At 31.8% G+C, this 15,113-nt stretch overlaps 1 protein-coding gene across 13 annotated transcripts in view; it reads left to right on the top strand.

Moving 5' to 3' along the window:
- Positions 1 to 15,113, top strand: part of PMCA (plasma membrane calcium-transporting ATPase 3) — a 198,763-nt gene that overhangs the window by 135,527 nt on the left and 48,123 nt on the right. For 2 of the 13 annotated variants that reach the window (XM_088191138.1, XM_088191129.1), the window contains exon 1: positions 7,265 to 7,318. The exons of 8 other annotated variants lie outside the window; for them this stretch is intronic. The gene's annotated coding sequence lies outside the window, so the exon portion shown is untranslated. Of the gene's footprint in view, positions 1 to 2,277; positions 2,316 to 7,264; positions 7,319 to 12,291; positions 12,414 to 15,113 lie in introns of those variants that run through there. 3 more of the 13 variants (XM_088191131.1, XM_088191133.1, XM_088191139.1) reach the window with 3 other exon arrangements.

Below are 15,113 nucleotides of genomic sequence, written 5' to 3'. Positions count from 1 at the left end.
TTTTATAATCCATCGAATTCACTGTTCCGGTGATGAAGTGGATACCTTCCATTCCGAAATATAAGAAGCACCTCATATAATTTAACTAATAACGTATTACTATACATAATCTGACCCATATAAATTTATTTTACTTTCTTATCAAAAAGCGCCACTCTTCTTTATTCAAAAACAATCCAGTTTTTGTGTCAATTGTGCCGTTTGATGTATTTATCATGCATTTCTTTGTTCAATGGCGGTTTTTGACAGGTATACGACTTCATACACCATCATCTTTCATTTGACATTTTTTTTTTAAAAAAGTCCTTTAATTAATAATTGTTTTTTAATAGGTTCTCTGTTTTTTCGTTGTTTTTTATTTCTCAAGAAATGAGAATCCTCATTATCACTACTCTACACTTTTGAGAAATTTTGATAAAAAATGATATGTAATAAATAGTTTGTGATTATAATACGTTTTTTAATAGGCTCTCTGTTTTTTCGTTGTTTTTTATTTCTCAAGAAATGAGAATCCTCATTATCACTACTCTACACTTTTGAGAAATTTTGATAAAAAATGATATGTAATAAATAGTTTGTGATAGATAGATATTACGGTATATAATTGTAGATATCTTTACATCATTGATCAACAGAGAACTGGATGATCGTTTGATGATTTGTTATAATTGACGCGAATATTACATATTTTGCTATTTTACGTTCTTCATGTTTCGAACAAGATAAAGACATAAAAAATATGATTAAATGAAAAAATGAGGCGTAACTCTGTGGAAAGCCCCCATACATTTGTGCAATCTGCTAATTCTCACGCGGAGCGGTTTTTTCCTGTCTGATGTTGTTCTTAGATTACCAAATAATGCCAATTATAGTAGTTGATGAAATCGTAGAAAAATGCCATTCAAATACTTCCAACCTCTATTAAAAGCTTTCAAAAAACCATAAATATATTCAAACATCTGGCACGGACCCACCTTTTTTATGCAATAGTATAAAAACTTCAGTTGTAAAACATTTAAAAATACTATTTTTTTTTAATTTAATTTCAAACAATTCGAGAAATCGCCAGATTTCTCGAAAAATGTGAATTCTCGATTTGTCACTTTTTATGGCGTTACGCGGTAAAAAGCCCCCATACATTTTTACAATCTACCGATTCCTACGCGGTGTACTTTTTTGTATCTGATTCATAAATTACCAAAGCAAACGCCAATGAGAAACGTAGAGAAAATCGTAAAAATTGCCATTCAAATACTTCCTTGTATAAAAAATAGCAGTTATATAAAACATTTCAAAATATTCGTATAAATTTAATTTTAAACAAGAAAAGACAAATTTCTTAATTTGTCATTTTTTTATTGCGTAAAGCCCCCATATATTTTTGCAATCTGCAATTTTCAAAAAAGGTTTTACCGCATATTTTTATTAATATAGCTCTTACATTACCAAATCAAAGATAAGGCCAATTATAATTACAGATTGCCATTCAAATACTTGTGATCTCTAATAAAAGCTTCCGAGAAAGCACCCAAATTTTCAAACACGTTTCTAGCACGGACCCACCCTTTTTATGCAAAAGCAAAAAATTAAATCATTTGTAAAACATTCTATAATATTTTTATAAATTTAATTTTAAACAAAAGTTCTAGAAAGCAGTAAATTTTTACTAAAAAATACTTGATAGCTATAACCGACTGAAATTAGTCAGTCAATGATATATCTTAAATAAAAGTTTTTTTGCACACTACTGTATATTATGTGATCTAAAACATTAATGAATGAATCTCAATAATGTTTTTGGATGATTCCCATCTAAAAAATATATTATTTCTTGAAAAGAGCTGAAAGATAAAAATATACAAACCGAATTTAATCGGAAGCTGAATATCTTCCTATTATGTCACGCGCTATTTAATGTAAGTCACTGGCAAAGTTCCTAAAAGTTTATCTACCATTCCATTGAAAATTCGCTACATTCTAAATATAATCAGTTCATTTTAAATCAATTTATATATTTAATGTATTATTCAAGAAGAGCGAAACAACTAATGTTGTATTTTAACTATAGAGATGTTTGAAAATTAATCATCTGACTCAAATCACGCGATTCTACGGTTAGCGCATACCTTGCGTTTTATTGACGCTTTGTTTGCTCGTTGGCTTAAGAGTTAAACATCTTCACACAAATTTGTGCCACCATTATCTCCTTGGGACACTGCGGTATGCGTTATCGTAGTCTTTTTCGAGTGCCAAGAAGTGTCTTTTGATAAGCAACATTCATCAGGCGGTCTTCGGCGGAAGAGAATACATTTTAGGTAATCAAAATCATTTCAATAGTAATAATTCTAATTATCTTGCGGTACGCTTTTTATTAATTTCACATTTCACTATCGGTGATGTTATCTCAAATGCGGTCTATTGATCGCGTGCCTGTATTTGTTTGTGTGTATGGGTATTGCTGCCTATTGATTGCATACAATATTGTTTCGTTTAGTATACGGCGATAATCGAAATGATGGGTTATTAAATTTAGGTATAATTGTGAGTAATAAAAAACATTTTAAATTATATTTGCCAGTTCTTAATAATGTATAATGAGTTTTAATTTATTTTTTAATAGTAATCCAATCGAATTTTCAAGTATTCTTAATCGCATAATAATTGGTTTTATCATTTCAAACTAAACTCAATAAAAAATGTTTCACAGAATATTGTTGGCCTCTACTTTTTTTATGTAGGGTCATGATGTTTTAATGGTCGCCATTTTAAAACATGATGGCTAACTAAAAAAACTTAGCCGAGGTATATACAGGTTCTATTTTTAAGAAAAGTTTTATATAAAAATTCGTGCGTTTTAAATATAATTTTACATCGTACTTTTTTGTTACGATCACAAGGCTGTCTGCTGGAGTTAAAATTAAACTGAAAATATGCTTTGATTCAAGATCACCTGCTGAAGTTGACCACAACGGTCGTAAATTTCGTAACTATTTTAATATTTTTTTTTCTGACGAACATAACATAAATTCAAGCGTCACTATCCCTATTATCTATTTTATGTGTTGTGAATAATGAGCAATACTTGTATTGTATTAATATTTGTTTTATTACTAATGCATATTATTCTCAGTCTTGTGGTAAATACTTAACTCCGGGTATTCATTATGTCTGATTGACTTACCCCATCGGGATTTCGTCTTCATAGTTACAACGGAAGATTAAAAAAATAAATTAATATGTATTACAACCAAATTTTGATGATAAAAATATTAGCTTCATTATTACTCTGATTTTTAATAATTTAATATATTACCTTTGTAACACGGATATGTTATCAGAAATATCATATGTTTGCTAAAAAAATTGTTGAGCATTGAGAATCATATTATTGCTCATTTGGAATACCATTAAATACTATTCTAAGAACGTAGGATGCAAAATCTATTTACAATGGTAATTGAAAAATATCATCTGCTGTTCCAAATGTATATGGTTATCATAAATACAGCCGCCTTATGCGGGTCTGTCGAGAGAGGGGGGGGGGGACAAATTCCCGGGGCCCGACTCTAGCAATATATATATATATAAAAAAGTAAAAACCGACCTCAAATAATGAGTGTTCTAAAATACAGTTGATGTATTTCAGATTTCAACTATTTTTATACATACAAAAATTATAATAACCCAAAACCGCAAAAAACAATTATCCCTTCTCAGAAGGCAAAAATTCACGTCAAAAGCAATAAAATCGTTTCGGCGTCGTCGCAGTGGGAACGCTCGGTAACGAGCGTACGTTACATGCGTTCCGCACACCCTTATCTCTCACTCACTCTCGTCACTTAACACGCGAGTGAGCGAAAGGTAATGTATCCCACCATATGCGCCTGATTTCATTGTTGTTTATCCAAGTAAATTCTGCTCCACATAAATTATTTCCTCATAGCTAAATGTAAAAAATACATCGTTTATTAATTTTGTAAATTCTTGTATGGTTTTATTAATATTAGTATTTTTCAGTATCTAAAATCTATTTTTGCTTCTTGAGGTATAACTTTTTTTATTATTGATTTATTTTAATTTTCTTATTTCATTAACAATATCAGTTACACTCGTTTGTACTGTCTATATTTAAAATATAATTATTAAACAATTATTTGTGTTGCCTTTGCACAAACCACAAATACATTAACACAATAATAATTGTCTAATAACTGTTTTATTATTAGCGGTCAGTATTATTGCTTAGTAAAATATGATCTCACTCCTTTAATTACAAGTATTCTGTCAACAGAAAGAATTAGCAAAATAAGACGGACGTTGTCGTGTTGAAGAACCTTTTATACTCTTTCAGTTTGACCGAATAAATGTGGAAATATTTCTAAATTTTGCTCACTGCAGTTTTTATTTCAATAGGTAGAACATCAACTGTAGTTTGAAGACTGTCTTGAATAATGTGAGCACCGCATCAAATGCCCACTATATTTCTTACCAGACTGTAAATATTGTTTTATCCTTTAGTATTGCAGTTATCTCAACATACTTCACAATCAGGTGCAAATACCGCACAATACTTAGCACAGTTTTAATTTTTTTTCTTGTTATAAGTATCAAATGCTATCGTCACAATATTTGTTTTGTTTAAATCGCTAAAAAAACAGTAGCTCAATCACATAAACAATGACATCAGTCAACTTTGGTTCGAAAAACTTTAATTCAGATTGAACAATTTGTGAACTTAAATTACGGTTGTTGTTAGAATTTATATAACATGGGTCAGAATTTGTATTAAAAAGTCAGAATTTGTATTAAAAGGTCAGAATATAAGCAGCCAAAATACATATTTGATGATCGGAATTTATATTAATTTGTCGGAATTAATTTAAATTCGTAAGAATTCAGTCAGTAATTATATTACAGATGGTCAGCATAAGAATACAATGTATATTAGGGCCAATTTGTTTGGTTGGGTTACACAACACAACAAGCCAAGTGTGCTCTCCACCGCTTCTCTGTCGTTATTCCCACTTCGTTCGTTTCTCTAAATACTTCGCTTCTTACATAACCCTGCATTTTATGTATTTTTTATTGCCGAAAAAAATATTTAAGGCTTAATATTATTCTATATAATAAGGAAAAATAATAAAAAAATATGTATTGAAAATCAAATACATATAGTATCTTGCAAATATGCAACATTATGAAAAAAAATATATTTGACAATTTATTTTTTTATATTAAGTGTGATACTTTTTTTTAATAATAACTTGAAAGAAAGCTAGATATTTTTTCAATAATAGTTTCACAATATACGTCGTTTCTTATTTTCCTTTTTGTTTAATAAAATATCTATTAAATTAAAAAAAACTTTAAATGAATAAAATATTTTACCAAAAAATGCATTCGGAACCTAAATAATTCCCATATTTATGATTGCCTTAAAAATATCATTCGTCAAAAATTGATATAATAGTCGGCATCTCTACTACATTGAAATTCATTATTGATAGTTTCAACCTTTTTTATGCCAAGGGCCGCTTGGATATTTATAAAATTATCCGCGGGCCATTCAAAATTTTCAACTACAAAGTTATCATTTATTTGTCATGCATGAACACCAAAATTTTCCGAAAAAATCATAATCTTCGGCGGCCAGCCTCTGCACTCTCGCGAAGTCGGCCGAGGTCCGAGTAGTGTTTCACGCTCTCATGCGACTTCGCGAGGATCTCATACGCGCGTGCGCTCTTCGACGTGGATGACGTCCACTGCTTTGTGCGATCTTGCGTGTTTTGAACACAATAAAATAAATGGTAGATGATTGCTATGCACCGTCTACTCCAGAGCCAGATTTAGATGACGATGTTTTTTTTTATTTTAGCCCCTGTATGTGGCAAATAGGTTTTTTCCCTTAATTCCTCTATCGAAAAAGTGGACCTTCTTTCTGTTCTTGTGCCCTTTATCATTTGGGTCTCAAATGCACGGCTCCGACTGAAGCAATTCTAAGAAGCTCCTGTGACCACGTTGCAGCGCTCTATCATACGTACGAATTACTGAAATAGTGAGTCATTTCATGTTCTTTTGACTCGGGCTAAAAATACCGACACGGTTCAGAAGTCGCTCGAAGCGAAGTTGACCGAAGTAACCCAGTAGACTCTCCGTCCTCGCCCAACCTCGGGCAACTTCGAGAGTGTAGAGTAGGCATAACCCTTATTTTTACTGGCAGAAGTGTTTATAATCATTTAATAATTAAATTAAATTTTTAACATAAAAACATGTTATTAGAAATTTAATTTTGAGTCCTATCTGCGGCGAGCCAGCACAAATAAGCTGGCTCGGAGGACTATAAATTAATAAATAAGTAACACTTATTTTAATACATATGTAGCAATCCTATGCAGACCATTTTTTATATTCGTAGAATGAAAAAATGTATTTTTTAAACCATTACCTGATTTTTCCGAAGTATGAAAATAGATCTAAATTATTTTTAAAACAACTTGAAAAAATGACATAAAAGTTGCTGTTAAAAAAACGATTTCGAGTTCAAAGGGTTACACAGTACAAATTATTTTTGTACTGCGTGTATATTCAGCATTTTTTTATTTTTACCAATTAACACCTTGAAACCGGGACAGTCCCGGTCAAACTGGAACGTATGGTATCCTTAAATATTTGTATAGATTAAATGTTGAACATAGAATTTGTTTTTCCTCAAGTTTTCGTGATCGATTTTATGTATATGTACTTTAATATTCTTAATATGTTTTTTTTAAATATTAATAGAGTGGATGTCAGTTGTCGTACACATAGCCCCTATTGTAATAATTATGTTGTTACGTATTTTAATAATATATTATGCACGTACGCATTTGTGAAAGCATAGGTTTTTGACCCTTAAAGGCAATTTCATGTTACGTTATTAACATATATTATTTCTCGATCTATAAATATATTTCTATATAAGTTGATTAGATCATTTGCGACCTTGAATCATGTATGCTTGTAATTGGTCATAGGTTATAATTTAAAAGTGAAAGATTCATTTATTTTTTCAAAAATATATTATTCACTTATTGATTATTTTGAAAGCGGAATTGAAGACGAGTATGAAACAAAACAATCGTTTTATTTTTCAATTAAAACTACTGAGGTGTACAGGAGGCCAAAATTACGTGCAAGCATTCTTTCTATTTATCATATTTAGCGCTTAGTTTCCGCTTAGTTCTTATCAACAAACAAAATTACCTTGATGCCGAGTCAGTGGGTCAGTCCGCTGCCGACAGCTGTGCGCGATGGTCAGATAATCGCGTGCATTTTACCGGTCAGTAGTTCACCATTTAAATTTTTGACAGTAGTCACCACCGCCGTCGAATCGAATCGATACTCAGCGCGTACGTGTTACTGTGTCGTTTGTGTGTCTATAAAATAAAGTGAACCGATTCGGTTTCGTGTGCCTTTGCGATAGTGGTGCGAATATCGGATTGCGTATTTTATTAATACAATACACAACCAGAGTCGAAATGGGCGTGCCTCAAAAATTCGCCATCTCTAAGCAAGGCTGCTGTAACCCAAATTTCTCCCGTGTAGCCCGGGGCATTTCTCTCTCCGCCTTGTATTACGTAACAAAGTCGAGAGCGAAATTTTATTTGGCTATGTTTAGATTTCGCGCTTTGGCGGGTAAATTTAATTATTTCCGTCGGTGGTGGGGGCGGGAGGGGCACCTTTTAAACGCGCCTCGATCGAGTTTGAAACCACTGACTGGTCCCTCGTTATTGTATAAAATAATGTGTGTGTAAATTGCCGTACAAATTATAAAGTCGTTATGTGTGTACGTTAAAATGTCGCTTAGCGAAATGTTTTCAGAAATATAAATTTCGCCTCGGGGTGTAATTCCTAATTGGTGAGAAGGGGGGGGGGGGTGTTAAAATTTATGTCGTTGCTTTTAATCGAGTTTTTATGGCGACGTCAACAAGTTAAACTCTTAAACTGTAATTTGATCGACGTATTTTGAATCTTGAACTAAAATTATTAATCAATCTCCTAAAATTTTATTACTTTTAAAATGTTCATTAAGTTAAACGTTTTTTTATGGTGGAAAAGTCACGTGTTATCTATTCAGATGTTTGTTGTCTATTATTATTTATAATTCACTCAAATGTTCATTTTTTTAAATTATATAAAAAAATCAGGGACGTCATTTCATGTCATACAATGAAATATTATGAATTTTAACGACTAGCGAATAAAACGACAACTGACTCCTCTCTTTCTATACCAGAAATTCTCGGATTCTCCCTCAAAGAAAATATTTTAAATTATGTCATTTCAGTGAAATCATATCGGAATACATTTTCACCGGTAGATATATATTTTATTTGGCATATCATTTCAACTTTTACATATGTAGTAATATATGCATTTACATACTCATCATTATTTATATACATGTGATGTCTAAATGTTACAATGAATGTGTATTTTTCAGTGAAATTATATTTTCACTAGTGAAGTTCAAACATATTTTCACCAGTAGATATATATTTTTACAATAAAGTTTATTTGGCATGTGCCAGTAAAATTATATGATTTCAATTTTTCCATATGTAGTAATATATGCATTTACATACTATTCAATATTTATTTACATGCGATGTACAAATGTGTATTTTTCAGTGAAGTAATATTTTCACTAGTGAAGTTCAAATAAATTTTCACCAGTAGATATATATTTCTAATAGCAGAAATATAATTTAACTGATATGCTGCTCTAAAATGTGACAGTTGCGAAACGTCCATTTGCTGTTCAAACCCAAACCTAACCCAATGAAAGTTTCTAAAAATAATTCCAAAATACAAACTAAGCTAACTCATCTTTCAGGGGAAAATAAGCGTAAGAATTAGTATAGACAGAGATTGCATCTCACACATTGCTCCGTAGTTTGTCTGCATTTCGATTTAGCACTATGTTTTGAAAATATGATAGCTATTCTTACCGATATTACAATGAACTTCGAATATAAGAGGTCTAATCACAGTATAATCAAACCGAATTTTCGGAACAGAGTATCGGTCCCAGCACACTACCTTGAGGTACTTCAACCGATCATTTTTAGGAATGTTTATGTGTCAGTTTTTTTGGAAAGCTCAAGACACATGCAATGTTTTGAGAATTGTGTAAATTATTTTTCCCGAATATATTTAGATAGTATGTCCAAAAAGTTTGGCAACTAAGGGGTTAAATTATTGACATAGCGTTTCTCATCACCGCAACTTTTATTAGTTCTCAAATAAACTATCGTTTAATGGTTTGTTATAATATCAATAATGGTTCATAAAATATAAAGTTTATTTGTTAACTTGTTACATAATATTTTTTATCGGAAAATGTTACAATTTTTTAACTTTAACTAGACTGCACTATCTTATTGTTTTCATTTCGTTATCCTGTAATCTTACCGTTAATCTGATTGTTAAGATACTGAATTCACAATCTCAATATCTGACATATATTTTTTCGCAATAATATTTCAAATACAATATATCGATTATTATATTCGGTTCGTTCAACTTTTGGCTGCCTATCAACTTCTTAATATGTACATATTACAGCTGTTCTTAATCTTTTGAAAGCTAAAAATCAGTAATAACTACTACACTCAACATTTTCTGTTTTATTATTTATATTTGATCATAAACATCATGCTGTTTACTATACTGTAGGCTTATAAAATTCACTACTATTTAATTGAATTGAATCTAAAAAATAACTGCATTAGATGAACTATCTATTTAGATTTTTTTTAGATTTATATGCGGTTCGTGTCTGTATTTTTATGCTAAATGCATTATAATACAATTCATAACATTCTCGATGCAGCACTTTGTAGAGGTGATCTGGACGTTCTCGATTTTAGATTGCTGTGATTGCGTCCCTTATTCATACCTTATTCATAAGCGAAACATCAGCGCTCGAATTAATGAGCCTGCCAGACACAATGATGTTTTCGGCGATAGCTATGAGGAGCTGGAACCATATATACTTTAGGTGTGCATCACTATCATTTTGTGTGCATTTTTAATAAGAACGGGTGTGTATATGCATGAAATGTTAATTAAAACTACATTGAGGAAACCTGTCAAGTCATTATGTTCAGATTTGTAATAAATATATGTCAGTTCTGAATAGTGTACTATGCGTTTATAAAATTGCATTCTGACGCCTGTTCTAAACAATTGTTATATTTTACAACTTGACTATATAAGCTAGTCGTAAAATGCATGTATCGACGGTACTAACTTTTGATTATCATACATCGTAAGTAATTAAATGTATTTAAAAGTGCTCTAATACATAGACAGTTGCGCATTTATTTTACTAGCTGTGTCATATTTTTATTATGCTAACGTAATATACTATAAATATGTTAAAGTGGGCATAGTCTAAGACAGAAGTCTGCAAACTATTACAATTTTGCATTTTCAAACTGTTGAAATTTCAAAGTATGCGCTATAACGAAACTCCCAATCGTCGTGTTTGCGAAATATGACCGTATGTGGTGCTCCTATTGCTTCGCATTCCACTATGAGAGTCTAACGCTTTTTCTGATATTTCGTTATTTTTATAGAATTGTTATATTATTTTATCGAAGCATTATATTTACTGTGCGATAAACTAATGCCTGTATTGAAATAATTTAGTGCAGTTTAGGGTAGTTTCATACAAAAAGATTTTTTTCGCAAAAATAAAAGCAAACTAAAATCAGTTTTCTTTGTAGCTTTTATTAAATAATAATAGAAAGACATAGCGAATGCATTCATGTTTTTCGGCGATAACAGTTGCTAAAAGAGTTGAGCACATTGTGAGTAACATCAATAGCCAATTAAATAGCAAGTACGATTTTCGGCGCCCTTGCGAAATCCATGTTTTTTCAAGGCGCCCTATATCAAATTATAGCTTCGCAAAATAGCGAGTATTTTGTATAATTAAAGGGATAGATAAAAATAGTAACAGTAAATACTCATTTTTAAAGTCCTCTGCAGTTTACACCACATGATTTATTCAAGGAGTAAAGGGTATATTTGAAGTAATTCTCATATAATTCCTCTTTTTGAAGCTCGCCGAGTCTTGAAATATTTATAATCTGGCCCTTGAAAAAATAAATTTTACGACTCCTATCTTAGACACTAAGACAATACCTGAATTTTCAAGTATGCTGAGCAAACTATAAGTTTAAAGAATATATTTTTTTCTTAACAGTTATTTTGCTGTGTAGCAATCATTAGCGTTTATTTTTTATTGCAAATCTGATTATTCTGATTTGACAGGTTTCTCCAATGCATCACAATGGTCACTATACAAAATAGTATTATTTTCTATTTTATATATAATACATGCTATTTAACAAATTCATAAGAAATTTAAATTATACCATTAAATATTTAAAAACGATTATGCTGCATACCTAAAATAGTCCCTGGAATTATTTTTCATTTGAATCATATAAAAAATTATTTTGTGGAACAATTATTTTGAAAAAATCTCCTCATAGCTATCGCCGAAAACACCTTTGTATTTGGCAAGCTTATTGAGAAGCTGCACATGGCCGTAACAGGCTCAAGAAAAAGGGACGCGATCGCGACTCTAGTGTACTCTAAAGTCTGCAGCTGAAAGTTGCTAAACATTGACATTGCCAGATTTTTGACACCATTCTCTAGCAACTTCAAAGAAATGTGAATCGCTAATAAATTATTTAATGTTTTATTAACTTTGGCAATGTGCATGCAAAATCTGTTTTAGTACGATCTCGCGCAGTTTTGACATCATCAATAAATTTACTGCTCATTTTTTCATGCAGCCCTCCCACTCGCCAAACCTCAGATATCTAAGTATATTTTTTTATTTTATTTTTTGAATCCAAAATAATAATTTGTCCTTGCGCCTCTCTATCTTGAAGTTGATTTTGCAACTGGTGTCCAAAATTAAACAATCGCCCGTCGACGCACTGCTATATTTATCTACTATCCGCAACACACATACATACATATAAACTCCATATCAACCACCGTACGCGTTGGACAGAATGGAAGAGTTATCTTTTTTCTTTCTCAATTCGCGTTTTGTGACCGACTTTCCTGTGGTATTTCTGGATTGCGCTCTGACGCCACCTGTCGCATCCGTCAAGGTCCCCGGGTTCGTCCCGATTCGGCCTAGGAGACAATGAAGAGTCGGCGTTCGGTGTGGTGCTTTTATTTTCTCGACGAGATGCATGCGACGGCCTAGGTGACGCCACCGATGATAGTCGTGCGCTTATTTTCCACCGGAGCAGACCGCCGCCAGACATTGCCAGGCCGGAATTTCGACACGTTACGAGGCTATTTTCGGTGGCACGCGAATGTGTTGGATATGCAGACGAATGGTCAGTTTCGAAGAGGCGTTGGAGAGAGTTTTCGAAGAAAAATCTGCAGTGATGACACAAAGACCCATGTGTGGCGTTACTGCTATTCACCAGATTGCATTTAACTTTATGTAAAAACTGAAAAGTTCTTGCATTAACGTGATTTTTTATATGATAGTTGCTCAGGAGTTAGCCCATTAGCAACTACGACTTTTACCTAGTTGGGCTTTGTATGGGTATACTGCGCGAAATGAGGCTAGGCTCGACCTCCTACCTAGGTTGTCGTGAGTGACAGTCGACAGTCTCTAGCATCACCAATCAATTTAACGATTCGGATATTGGATCATGGCACGTTTATCCCGGATAAACGTGCTAATGGAGATGTCAAAAAATATATTTTCTACCAACGCGAGTTGGTAAGTTAAAGCTTATCAACCTGTAGGGGTGAATCTTTCGATAACGCTGTTCATGTATCAGGACGTTTTAGCCATTTTCGTGCCACAGTATTTTTCGTACTAAACGTACCCAATGCCAGCTATTTTTAAAATTAAAAAAAGTACTTATAATCCAAAAAGAGCCTCTAGGTGCTGTTTCTGTTTGCAGCTGTTAAAATCCGAATTGCTAGGGCTGTCACAACAAAATAATATTGAATTAATTTTTGCTTTATTAGTAAAATAACATTTCTATACAAAGTAAAAAATACATATACTGTATCATCAAACGCTTGAAATTTGTTCGAGAAGTATTATATTCCATGGTAGGACACCCTAAACCGACTACATTTTAGCCTTAAGTTCTACACCAAATATTACGTTTCATACAGTGAAATCTCAGTATAGCGAAGCTCATGGAACCGATGAAAAAATTCGTTATATTGAATGTAAGAGGGATATTTTTTTATTTTATTTTTAATTACCATATTACTTCTTCCACTACCAAAACTGCTTTTAATATCAAAATCTTCCATCTGACGTCCTCCAATACATCATTAATGTATTTTGTTGCAGTAGATGCAGATATTTAAAATAATCTCAAATAGCATGCAATTTGATAAGAAATCTTCGGTCGGTATTAATTCTGTGTTCGCGAATCGGTGGTTTTTATTTTATTTTTTTTCTGTTAAAATGGATGCCTCAAATGTTAATGAACCGAAAAATAACGCAACACGTGTTGACACAACAACAAAGTGCGATTAATCATCCAAGCGGACCAATACAAAAAACGACATTAATATCCGAATAATCTAATGTTACAAAGGCGACGTTGGAAATAAGTACATTTTTAAAACAGCTATTCTCCATAGATGACTATATACCTAATTAATATTGTAATATTATTTCATAGCGCGAGTAACAGATTCTGTAAATGCCCCTATGTGGCGCCTGGCATTAGAACGGTTAAGGGCAACTTTTTCTTATTCAGGATTTTTAATTCCCGAAAATTGAGGTTGATTATTTTTCATTTCAATCATATAAAATGATGTATTTTTTTGTGGAACAATTATTTAAAAAAATATTATTTGTAGAAAAACACGTAATAAATTAAATCAGTTATTTATTTAAAAAATATTTTACATATTCAGGGGAAAATAAGATGGGTGCTTTTAATGGGAATTATTTTAATATATATGTGCATTTGAATAAAAACTAGGTTCCATAAAATTAATTTTCGGATTTTTTCTTTGGGATAGGATTATAGCTAATTGTTTATACCATAAACAAATTTAATCGAACTTTACATATAAATAGAATATAAAAAATACTTAATATTATGATTTTTTCTTAATGCACGAAGATATTTATTTGTTCCATTGAGGAAACCCGCTACATTTTTATTTTTGTGGATTGTTCCATCAATATTATTATACAAATTCAGACCTCCATATATTATTCCCCTGGCCGTACTCGTTTTTTTATACCTAAATTAAATCTATGTACATCGTTATTTATTATTAAATACCATATAAATACTAAAACATTCATCTTCAATATTTCTTGAACATACAACAAATTCAATCTATCAATCATATTTCTGCAACTAATTTATTAAGCATATATAATATTGTTGCACCATAATTAAAATGGGGCAATATAATGCTAATGTTTATACTTAACATATCTTTCATTCTGGATTATGCATATTTTTTTAATATGAATAATAATAGTATGAGGAACAAAAATTAGTTTTTATATATAATTAATTTCTAACCCCTGAAATGTAATAAATTGCCTATTTATTATACAAGAATCGTATAACATAGCAAAAAATAGGTGTCGGGCATCGTGTTTCGTACATCTCTTCCAATTATTTATCAAATATATAGCAACTAAAATATGAATTTGTCAAATAAAACATGATCCAACCCTTTAATATAAAAATATATAGTTCATTCTATACGATGGTTCAGAATCCCTAAACTTAGTCTTTCCACAGAGACATTCTCGAGACGTCTCTAGTGTTACTACGTGCCATTGTGGCATCAAATAATGCAAAGCCCCGGGCCAAGCTCAGCCGCATCGGTATCGGTAAAATTTTCCGGAAGAGAGCCTCTTTCCGGTCGCAGTCGGAAAAGACGCGGTTTTGGCAACGGCCAACCCGGTCGATAGGGTTAACGTATTCTCGGTTCAGTACTTCGTTCAACCAGATGTGGCCAACATTGCTTGCATTGTGTTCTCCATGCACACAAGTGACTGGTCGTATATTATTATTATTATCTTTGTA

The sequence above is a fragment of the Plectrocnemia conspersa genome, unplaced genomic scaffold (genome assembly GCF_051122295.1).
Source record: "Plectrocnemia conspersa isolate PC_06_02 unplaced genomic scaffold, ASM5112229v1 ptg000008l, whole genome shotgun sequence".
Lineage (NCBI taxonomy): Eukaryota > Metazoa > Arthropoda > Insecta > Trichoptera > Polycentropodidae > Plectrocnemia > Plectrocnemia conspersa.
Note: the sequence above shows the minus strand (reverse complement) of the source record. Positions and strands in the feature narration are given on the sequence as shown.